The sequence below is a fragment of the Schistocerca americana genome, chromosome 2 (assembly GCF_021461395.2).
Source record: "Schistocerca americana isolate TAMUIC-IGC-003095 chromosome 2, iqSchAmer2.1, whole genome shotgun sequence".
In the NCBI taxonomy this organism is placed as follows: Eukaryota; Metazoa; Arthropoda; class Insecta; order Orthoptera; family Acrididae; genus Schistocerca; species Schistocerca americana.
Genome location: NC_060120.1, coordinates 871,013,570 through 871,026,045, shown reverse-complemented (window position 1 = coordinate 871,026,045; position 12,476 = coordinate 871,013,570). Strand labels below are relative to the sequence as shown.

The window sequence follows — 12,476 nt, the reverse complement described above, 5'->3', positions numbered from 1 at the left end:
ATTCCGAGCTGGCTTTGGGGTCGTGCCGATAATGCTCCAAATGTTCTCAGTTGCGGAGAGATCCGGCGACCATGCTAACCAAGATAGAGTTTGGCAACTGCGAAAACAAGTAACAGGAAGTCGCAGATGGCAGCCAAATGGGTCCTGCTACTAACAGAAATGGTACACCAGACCATCACTTCAGATTTTGGGGCCGTATGGCGGAAGACAGTCAGGTTGGTATCCCACATTAGTATGGGCGTCTCCATCCATGTCTTTGCTGGTCATCAGAGTTCAGTTTGAAACAGGACTCATGACTGAAGAAAATTCTACTCTAGTCAATGAACTTTTAGGCCCAATACGTGTTTCGAGACTCCCTGGACGGCGGTGGGATTCCAACCTGACTGTCGTCGCACACCACATGGCCCAACAACCGGTAGTCATAGTCCCGGATGTGACATCAGTTCATAGCGGGGCCCCTGTGGTTGTAATCCATGGCACTCTTACGGAGCAGGCGTATTCTAGGACCCGTTTGTTGCTCTTGAGATGAAGCCATCCTGGGCTCATGTTTCAGCAACATATTGCTTGCCAGATCACACTGAGAGTCCCTATTGCTAGTCTTTGTGCTTTCGAAACCCTACCTTGGCCAGAAATGTCGCCGAATCTCTCATAAACAGGGAACGTTTATAGCATTATGGACAGCACCCCAGAATCAGTTCGCTAATTTGACGACCTAATGTACCAGTTGGATGGAATTTCGAATGATATAACTCAGGAGTTCATCCAACTACTCTGTCAGTCAATGCAAAGAAAATATTTGCTTGCATAAGGGCCAATGGTGGATCAACGCGTTATTGACTTGCACATTTTTTGAGCAATTTCTCTTGAATAAATCAATATTTTTCTGAAACTGTCATCATTTGTTTGTCTGTGCATTTAAATCACATATACCGATCTATCTCCCATTCGGATAATTTTTTCAAGGTGAGTGGTTCTTTTTATCTTAGAGTGTATATTCCCACCGATCATTGTGTATGACAAGACAACGATGCTTCCGTTATGTTACGTATCATTTATTGTGAACGTGTGACGTAAGTAAACGCAGCAGGAGCCATGCTGTGTTCCATTTTCGTTAACAAAACTTCTCTACGGGAGCTATGTTGTTGTGGTCTCCAGTATGAAGACTGTTCGATAAAGCTTCCACGTTAGTCTAACTTGTTCAGGCGCCTTCATGTTACAGAATTATTACAACCTACATCCATTTGAATCTGGGTACTGTTGTCAAGCCCTCGTAAGATACCCTCGTGGGTGTCAAAGCACAATAAAAATTTCCCTGTTTAACAACGATTCCGCAGAAAGGGGTATAGATATTGTACAGTACAACAGCACAAGCAGAACATGAACAGTCAGAGAACTTGTACAACTATATTTAACGGTAATTAAATACGTAAAGGGTGATGAAAAGCTAATAACTAGGGGGATTGGAACGCGGTTGTAGGGGAAGGAGTAGAAGAAATGGTTACGGGAGTTTCCAGGCTTTGCAGTACCAGTGAGCAGCGAGAAAGACTAATTTCACATGATTCTGTAACTGTGACATAATAAACTGGTAGTTCGTTAATATTCACTCCTGTCAGCATCAGCCTGTTTTGGAACAGGGGTTTCCCAATTTTTCTTGAAACATTAGTGTAATTTTCCTGTTTCATATACCTTGCATGCAAATTGCAACTGTTTATCCACGCCAAATATGGAAAAGAATTCTGCAACCAGTCGCAAATCCAGTCAGTATTTATATTGCACACCTTTTCCAGTCCCAAATCCAATCAGTATTTTCATTGCAGACCTTGATTTCAGCAATCGAATAGCTATATTCAGTGTTATAAAAATACGAGAAAACGTACAAGAATCAGCATATAAATGATGTAAGTTAAACCGCATTGTACAACGTAGTGACGAAATATTAAATAACGTACAATTTAAACTGACAACTACTTTAAGACGTACGTGGCGACATTCTAACTGAGGTAGTTGTTTACAGAGTAATACAAGCAGCGACAGATTAAGTCATGTGGGTAGTACACCTTTTATATCACTAACGCCAATCCAAACTTACCCGTACAGTTTTTATATAAAATCGTTTTAAAATTAAAGAATTGAAAACTAAGTAATATTTATTAATATTAACAATTTGGCATAAAGCAAATTCCATTCCAGAAAACTACAGGACATTGAATAACTATGAAATTAATCTACGCAACAAAGTCAAAAACACTTTAAAATACTGTAAAACATTTTAATGAAAATCATATTTTGGTGAACGCCTGTAGTGGCCTGTTGTACACACTGAAATTTGTTACAGTATTATCTGTTAAAACATCCACCACAATTGACATAAAAGCATGATTTGGAGTGCAGTGCCTTAGATGCAGAGAAGAAAGGATGTACTCATATTGCCTCATATTTTAACTAATGACAAAAAAATTCAAAATATATTGTGTACAACTGACGCTAAAAATATTAAAAAGCAAGGCATTAGCATAAATTAGAAGACCAATAACACCCGCAATAAATTTGGTTCTCACATGGTAAATTGCCAAATGTTTTCATAACATATATATCCGCCCAGATATTTAGCCCTCTCACCAACTTTAACTCTTCCTCAACTAGCCCACTTCACATTAGGGTTCCTTTCTCCTTTTCTCTCTCCATCCAGCCATATCCACTTTCTCTTAATGCTACGCTACCAACGTAGCAACTTCCTTCTCCCCACTTTTCATCGTCCCACTGTGTACCCTAACACCTACCTTCATACCTATGATTTTCTACCTAACGCATCTCCTTATTATTTCCTACCCACGCCCCTCAAACCAATGGAACATATCCTCTACTCCCAAAATGCTTCCCTTCCAGTGCAGGTCCTTCAGATTTTGTGTGAAAAGGCAATGCTTTTTCTGAGAAGACTTTCACTTTTCTGCAGTGTGTTTTCAATATGTATCTGTTTTGGTTTTTTAATTGTCTTTCCTTTCGTTTAATTTAAAAATGAAATCGGTCCTAATGTGTTTATGCAGATGCCAACAGAATTCATCCTACTCGTTGTTTTCAGAACCACGTGTAACGTTTCTCGTTTAGTAACATACTCATTTCGTTGCATTTTTGAAGAGTGGTCTTGGTTGAAGAACGTATTACTGTACTGCTGACAGCACATCACCCACCCATGAGGGGTGAGGGAATGAAATGAAAATAAGGGAAAAAGAAATAGCCCTGCATCTCCCGGCAGCTGTTGAGACAGACCGGTTCGGGTACTCTTCAGCGCTATACCCCATTTGTCGTCACCTACTTCACTATCCCATGTAGACTGGTGGGGCTACTCCTCTACGCTTCGCATCAATATGTGTTCATATGTGCAGTTTATTAGCGTCTTCGAGACTTCTTCTATGTATGTGTTCGTTTACTTTCCTGCTTAAACTGGAAGGAGTTTGATATCAGTTCCTGTTCGTGTACCTGCAGTTTACTTGCCACTTCAAAACCACTTCTATTTGTGTGGATGTACGTTCCTCGTCAGCTTATTTTATGGATCATCGTCACTGCTGCCACTTCTATCTCGCCGCCGCCAACCATCCATCAACCGCCCCACACACCGCCGCCACCGCAACCGCTGCATCCGTTTTTGCAGCTTTCGCCACCACCTCCATCTGTTTTCCGACATCATTGCATCACCCGGACATTGCTGCTGTCATCCCTGTGACACTGGAGACATTCTCATCGTTCTCGTCTCCACCGCAGCACGCCACCGTCGTCCTGGCATCACTTCAGTGGCCGTCCACATCAATCAAAGCCACACATCACTGTACGTCAGTGTGGTTCATCCCATGTCTATTATACATCTCCATCTACTGCTCCCACTGTCACCACGTTTGACATTCCAGGTCTCAGGAAAATCTCGCGCTTCAGAATATCTGTTACAGTGTCCGCTAGTACGTCAACATTAAGCTTTACCATTTGGACTGTGATGTCATAACGTGATGCGAATGATAGCTTTGACATAATCGTCCGCAGCTCGTGGTCGTGCGGTAGCGTTCTCGCTTCCCACGCCCGGGTTCGATTCCCGGCGGGGTCAGATATTTTCTCTGCCTCGTGATGACTGGGTGTTGTGTGATGTCCTCAAGTTAGTTAGGTTTAAGTAGTTCTAAGATCTAGGGAACTGATGACCATAGATGTTAAGTCCCATAGTGCTCAGAGCCATTTGACGTAATTGCGAATGCTGTAAACAGCATCTTTTCTGGCTGCAGACATTTACACCATGTGATAATCATTGAAACTGTTCCATTAGCAGATAAGTTGTAACTGCGGATAATATACATGAACAGCACCAGCCTACCTAATGTAATATGATTGTGATTTTCCGGCTGCGAGTACCAGTGATGATGCGATACCGTAATTTCAAGGACCTATATAAACAACATAGACTGGCTATGGAACCGCCATCTTTTGTAACGTCAAGGTGCAGCCTACTCGTCGTCTGCTAATACCAAATGTTGTTGCCAGAATGAGATTTTCACTCTGCAGCGGAGTGTGCGCTGATGTGAAACTTCCTGGCAGATTAAAACTGTGTGCCCGACCGAGACTCGAACTCGGGACCTTTGCCTTCCGCGGGCAAGCGCTCTACCAACTGAGCTACCGAAGCACGACTCACGCCCGGTACTCACAGCTTTACTTCTTCCAGTACCTCGTCTCGTACCTTCCAAACTTTACAGAAGCTCTCCTGCGAACCTTGCAGAACTAGCACTCCTGAAAGAAAGGATATTGCGGAGACATGGCTTAGCCACGCCTGGGGGATGTTTCCAGAATGAGATTTTCACTCTGCAGCGGAGTTTGCGCTGACATGAAACTTCCTGGCAGATTAAAACTGTGTGCCCGACCGAGACTCGAACTCGGGACCTTTGCCTCTCGCGGGCAAGTGCTCTACCAACTGAGCTACCGAAGCACGACTCACGGCCGGTACTCACAGCTTTACTTCTGCCAGTACCTCGTCTCGTACCTTCCAAACTTCACAGAAGCTCTCCTGCGAACCTTGCAGAACTAGCACTCCTGAAAGCCATGTCTCCGCAATATCCTTTCTTTCAGGAGTGCTAGTTCTGCAAGGTTCGCAGGAGAGCTTCTGTAAAGTTTGGAAGGTAGGAGACGAGGTGCTGGCAGAAGTACAGCTGTGAGTAGCGGGCGTGAGTCGTGCTTCGGTAGCTCAGTTGGTAGAGCACTTGCCCGTGAAAGGCGAAGGTCCCGAGTTCGAGTCTCGGTTGGGCTCACAGTTTTAATCTGCCAGGAAGTTTCACCAAATGTTGTTATTGTTTACTATACATGGCGTAAAAAAAAGCAATCTGCACTGACATTCTGATTTCTCAATTGTAAAATATATAGTGATGAAGGCTAAAAGAAATGAAACACACTTCTGACATGGATTAATTGAAAAGCTTATTACGAAATGTTGCAGTTCATTTCGCTGTAATGCCATATAGATTAGGTCAAAAACAATTTTAAATAGTTCAGTGGGTCCAAAAACAATCAATTGACAGCGTAGGACGTTTCATTGTCCCTTGAACAATATAAGTTTGTATATATTTGTCGCTCTTTTTTCCATTGGCCTGGTTTTTGCACAATTGGTGTGACCTACAATTAAAATACTATTTTAACGGCATCCTGACTAGAAAAGAGTAATGTGACTCTTCTCTAAATTCAGTTGGCACCATTAGATAGTCAAAATCGAGTAAATAAATTCGGCCTGTCACCCAACTTCCCGAAAACTTCAACATCAAATTGCACAGTATAGTTCTTCGATATGGAGGTTTGCCAGTTTCTTTTATTGCAATGAAATGCTTTTTTCTGTAAGTTTGAGCAGAAAGGAGAACTTTTAAACAATCTACACATTTAAGTATTTTACAAACTTCCCTAACACACTGATGTCTTTACTGTAAAACAAATGGTAATGAAGGATAACAGAAATGAAACACATTTGTGACATAAATTAAAAAATTATTACAAAATGTTACACTTAATTTCACTGTAATGCCATATATTTTAAACAGTTCATAAGTTCAAAAGAGAGCAATTGACACCACAAGACCTTTCATTGCACCTTAAACAATATCAGTTTTGTATACATTTGTCTGATGTGTTTCCCCCTTTCTTCCAATGATTTGATTTTGCACAAATGGTGTAACCAACAGGTAAAATACTGTTTTAATAGCATCTTGACTAGAAAAGAGAAATGTGACTCTTCTCCAAATTCAGTTGACACCATTAGATGGTCAAAGTCAGCAAATAAATTTGGCCTGTCACCCAACATTCTGAACACTTCCACATACAATTGCAAAAGAAAGTTCTTCTTCCATATTAACTTTTGACAGTTCCTGAAGACCCTTTTTGTCAGTGTCAACAATTTGATTACACCCTTAGGAGCAGTATACAAACTATTTTTGATATCTTTTACTGCAATTAAACCCGTTCTTCCTTCGGTTTGGGCAGAAAGGAGAACTTGTAAGCAACCTACACATTTAACCTTTTTACAAACTTGCCTGACAACACTTCCAGAAATGTACTCTACCACCCTTTGCGAATATAGAGTTAACCTTTCGTACTCTGGAATGTAGTAATAATGGTCAAATTCCTCAACACCATGTGAATTCTCTACAGGATATGATATTGGTACCAAAAGTGTCTCCAAATCTCCTCTATGCTATTAGAATTTTTTGAGGGCTCTATTTGTGTTGTTAAGCACTTTATGTTTGCTGATCTAAACTGCAAGGCATTGGGATTATTCCTATTGCCCCCACTTCTGCGAATGCTAGAGAAGAATTGTTGTAAGTGATCTTGGCTCACCCTCCTTGTAAAAATAAACTTAAGCACTGGAGATTCAGTCCACACATACATTTCAGCCACTTGTTTTAAGCTTAAGAATCTAACACCATTCCAGAGACATCCATTTTTCTACCTGACAAATATAGCAGATCACCATTACAAAGTTTCAATTTCATAAAATACTGAATGGATTTTTCAATAATTTTACAGACTGTTGTTTTATTACCTTTAAACAGTGGTGTTTTGGAGCCTTTGTTCATAAGGTTGCACTAATTAAGTAAATCAAAAGCAGTATCCACCATTTTTATGAACTCAACAGTGCCCTCACAATTGACAAACTCTGGTAACTGTAAGTCTCTGCAAAAAATCATTGCATCAGCAACAGAATTACTCAGAATCTGGGCAGCCAATGCTGCCTTCATTTTCTGATATTCAAATTGAATGTGTGTCCTCCTCATTTTATTTGCAACATGCAACCCTTCCTGTTTTTGCAATTCAACTAGCTTATTAAAATATTGCCACTTAATTACTTGACCATCCCCATCTAGTAATTCCTTTTTTTTCACATAAAATATTCCTCATTAATTTCAACATGTGATCAGCATCAAAAGAACAAAACACTTTTTTGTCATTATTTGAGGGATGAGGAAACCAGCATTGGGAGTTAATTACACCTACCTTAATTCCTAATTTGTCCATAACACATCTGTTAGCTGCAGCACCATCACAAACAACACCAAGTATATGCACTCATGTTTCCTCCAATTTACGGAAGTACTGCTGCAGTAAATTAAGTTTCATACTTGCTGTTAAACCATTAAGAAAACAATAGCGAACAGGAATTTTCCAACTCCTATTAATCCCAGTGACCATAAACACTAGAGCCTCTTTTGCTACTTGGCTATCATCACTTTCCTCACATCCTTGCCCTAAGTCAACATAACCCCAGACCTTATTACCATCCCATATTAAGTCTTTTTTAATAGCCATCTCATCGAACATAAGTGTAGCTAAAAATAGGTCCTGAACTACGTTGAACCTCATCTGCTAATTTTTTAAAGCTTTCTTCTGTGAATCCAGGACTGCCATTTACTGTAGTTGCCCACCTGCAGAGTGTTCAAGGATGGGGTAATTTAACAAACTTCCTCAAATAATTATAAGCTTTGGAGGAGGAAAAATTGAGTGTAAGGGCAAACTGTCTTATTTCTTTAGGATATTCAGGAATTGAACACTTGTTTTGCATTGCAAAAAGTTGCTTCAGAATATCACTATTTTTGTCACATCCTATCACTTCAGAAGCACAGTCTCGAAGTCTCTTATTTAGGCCTGCAATCACTGTTTTATATGTTACAATTTGTTTCTTCTTTCTTGAAACACTTTGCCTTGGATGTTTCGCTTGCTTCCTCAGCTTCTCGGTCCTTTCCTGTAGTGCCTCATAATTCTGTTTCAATTTTTTGGGGCTTGGCAAACAGTAAGAATGATCTTTATGATCATTCTGATTCACTCTTTCATCTACAAAAGTGAAGTATTATCATCAAGCTTTATTTTTCTATACATTGATTAATAGTAAAATTCACACATAACCCATATAGCAAATAAATAACAGGAAAACTATTTTATCTAGTTCATTTGATAAGGAAGCTCATTCTTCACTGACAGGCCGCTTCCTTGGTTGTCTCTCTACAACAGTTGTTTTCTGCAGATGGCCAGGAAACGTAAATATTGTCGGTACTGCGTTTGTCAGAAGTCGCCTTTTCTCGTTTATAGTAAACATGTACCCATCTTCAAAGTGAAACGAGCATATGTAGCTATACTGAGTTGGCTGGCATTTGTCTCGCCTCATATTGGCTACCCACCGACTTAACAGCTCTTTCTTTTTCAGAGGAAATCTAAAAATAAATAGACGTGTAGCCTATACAGTAGCTTATTTACATTTTGTATACAGCTTAAAAACGAAAATGATGGACAAGACGCTAAGTACAACACGCATTTAGGTACTCACCCGAAATATGATATTCCAGTTGTCTTATCACTTCTACTAGCGCAATTGTACGCTGCACATACACTGGGCATGATTCGCGATCGCTCAATAAGACTTTTAAAACAAATGACAACCGGAAAACAGTGATTTTCTAACACCAGTACTATACACCAAATGTAAATATACTGACACGTAGACGTTCCAAAAAATGGCGCCCGGTGTTGCTTTTTGCTGCCGCTGGGAGCGCTGTTACCTCACAGATAGCCACTCTACGTAGTTTATATACCTCCTATCGTAATTTGATACAACTACGCTTTTGCTCTGACGACAATGCTCTTTGCTGGAAAAAAAGAGGAGCATCTATGTTTTCTTTTAATTGTTGGGGATAAGAAATGCCGATTGGACATTGTGCCTTTTTGAGGTCAGATAAGTTTGCATATAAAAGTAATCTGAAGTGAAGAGGTCAACATGTAATCGCGATTATCAAGAATAAAAGTTGAATTTGTGGGCAAAAAGAAGGTAAATATTTTTGTGAACCTTTATTCGATGTTGGATCCTCGGACCTTCATAAAAACCATTAGCCTTTTTAGCAATACAATGTATAGTGATTTCTACGCGAATTAACAATAGTGGGTGAATCTGCTACTGTCACGGTCCGAACGACGGGCAATATTTCGCCGTCAGCTTGTATGTACAAGAGCTTCCGTAAGCGACCAGTTTGTTAGTCAGAAGATAGCATACTGCCACTGTTGTTCAACCTTATCATTCTGTTAGTGTTTTCAGAAAAGAAAATCCTACGGCGACTGTGAATATTGTAGCTGCTAATGGATACGGCGTCTTCACCGCGAGTTGTAGCAGTTTTCTCCGACTTTGCCTGGCGTTCTCTGAGAACCGGAGATGCAGAAGCCTCCGACCGCCAATTCATCCTGTACCTAACCCGTTCTCTCCTTACAGCAGCCACGAAGGAAAACACAATCATCTATAGCCAAATTTTTTTCACAGATTGCTTACATTAGACAGGTAGAAATTTTTATAATGTATGCAGCTAGACAAAAAAATTCAAAAGAGAATTGTTTAATGCAGTACCTGTCTTATCTTTGTCAAAGACAAAAAGTCAAAGAGCAAGTTAATTAATTAATAATGCTTATTTTTGCATAGCAGTTTCATTTCAAGGTGTACCTTTTAGTTTGGCTGTACCAACACCAAAACAGGTTTTGCATAGAACAGATGGTCACTTTTTGTTGTCGGTTAATGTATGGACACGCCCGAGTTTATCATTTCTCAAAGCTTGACTGACTGTTCCACTTCTGCTTGGAAACACAATGATTTTCAGGCTTAGAGCGTAGTTTGTTTGTCCGCTTTGCACTGTCTCTGTTATTCATGAGCTGTTTTAATTCTTCAGTTATCCAAGGCGCAAGCTTCCTTTGACTTTTTACGATCTTTAGGAGAGCATAGCAGGTTTCATTCTCACATTTACGGTTTTTAGGAGAGAATATTTGTCATAAATCTGAGTAAGTTTGTTTGTAAATTCAAAAACCTTTTCCTTTATGTCTGAGAATGGAATAGAAGACGTCCCCCAAACTAATTACTGCACTTAAGTTGCAAGTGAAGATAAATTAGTGTGCTTGAATTCTCGTTATGTGTCAGCTGTAGTTACATTCTACAACATTCTGGTATGTCATGAAAGTTAAGTCAAAGGGATGCCAGGTGCAGATAATTGAGAGGTATAAATTGCCCTGTTTGTGGATTTCGTTAAAAATATATGTATGAGAGTGTGACTGCTGTTCATATGATGGGCTGTAGCAAGCTGAAGTAGCGACACATTTCAGGAGGAAAACATCCGCTTCAATTTCTCGTTGTAAGGACTGCTGTATAGCAAATTTATGTTAGAGTCACTAGCTATAATTATGTACTCATAAGTGGATTCGAGAAAAGAAAGAACAGCTTCCATGAAGGAAAAGGCCACATATCAACCACTTTATGTTAGGGAATTTCATTTCTGTATACATGTATTCCACTTCTTTCTCTTCATTATTATTGCTGGATGTGTGTAGCACAGCAGGTGATAAATTAGACCGTATAGACACTCCTGCTACACCCTTCGTCTGTCACATCTGTCATGACTTTGAAGGATGTCGCCATCTAGATTTAATGGCCTTATTTCAGTACTTGGTTTGAGCCAGAGCTACGACAGAACTGTTACATGAATGTCTGCGTCCTGAAATATATGACTGAACTTAACGAGAAGACTGGCAGAGAAAGGCCATTCGCGGGTGCAACATGATGCATAGAGCACCAGGTGCTTCGAGGATGCCGGTGATGGGCAGTTGCGACTCTGGGTTCGCGCTTCCGTGGGAAAAAAACGTACGAAAACGCTGAAGTGGGTGAGCGCATGTTCCAAGAAGTGAAAGTGACCGGTAATATCAGGAAAGAGGGAGGTTTTGTAGCCAAGGAGTGCGGGGTTTGCAGCAATTCTTAAACAGCCAAGTGGTGACAGCGGAAGAAAATCGCCAAACAGAGCTAGAATAATCTGTGCATAACAGTAATGTAGGCAGGATAAATAGAATAAAAATAGAGTGTACAATTAATGGCGCTAATTATGAATATCAATAATAATATGATCATAAATTGCTAAATGGAAGTGGAAGTAAGACTAAGTTGGTACGATAATTAACAAAGCAGATAAGAAATAATTAATAACAGAAAGTAGTACTGAAGTAAAAGAAACAGTTAGTTAAGTTATTGCTGAGTATAATCTTCAGTAAAAACACACAGACTAGCGTCAGGAAGAGTTGACATGCGCTTAGCTCCTAAAGCAAAGATTTTTGAGTCCCTTTGCATTGCAAACTGATCTCTTTCGAGTTTCAGTCTTCACCATTATCCTATATTCATTTGTCCATACGTTTTATAGGCCAGGTCTCAAAACCGCATTCTTCATAATTTTTAAATTTTCAGACGTGAGATCCTCTCGTATTGTCAGACTCCACGAGATTCTTCTTCGCTGTGAAGATTTCAAATCTTTTCCTGTACGACACAAACTTCACTATTATTGGTCTAGGTTTTGCTGATCATGGCGTCCTGTGTCCCACTCTATGAGTTCTGTTAACGTCATTCAATGTCACCTTCAGGCGAAGCTTTTTGCTGACAAAATTCATCACGAATTGGTCAGTATTCTTTCTGCTAAGCTTCAGAATTGCGTCTCTGAAATTGTTCACGCCCGCCAGACTTCTCTGTAGGTTTCTGTTAGAATAATCGTGGCCTATCCGGAGTTTGCTTTAACGATTATCAGTGACAGCCTCAGTGATGGTCTGGACAACAAGCCCGACCGGATCCTGTGCTTGTCGCGTGGTACTAACCTCAACCTTAACGCATTCTTAAAGTTGAAGGCTTTACTTGAAATTTATATCTGTACTTCTAATCAGCATTTTCTCTTCGATTTCTTGAGCCAGAGCTACGACAGAACTGTTACATGAATGTATGTGTCCTGAAGTATATGACTGAACTTAACGAGATGACTGGCAGAGGAAGGACATTCGCGGGTGCAACATGATGCATAGAGCACCAGGTGCTTCGAGGATGCCGGTGATGGGCAGTTGCGACTCCGCAACTCTGTATAGCTCTTCTTTGATAAAAATTTTAGGATTTCGTTCTTCCATTGTTTAATTAA

The 12,476-nt window shown here is 40.2% G+C and overlaps 1 non-coding gene across 1 annotated transcript; it reads right to left on the bottom strand.

Moving 5' to 3' along the window:
- Positions 1-4,586: 4,586 nt before the first annotated feature.
- On the bottom strand, positions 4,587-4,661 carry Trnap-cgg. Its single transcript has one exon. It is a non-coding gene; the product is annotated as a tRNA-Pro (tRNA).
- Positions 4,662-12,476: the final 7,815 nt, after the last annotated feature.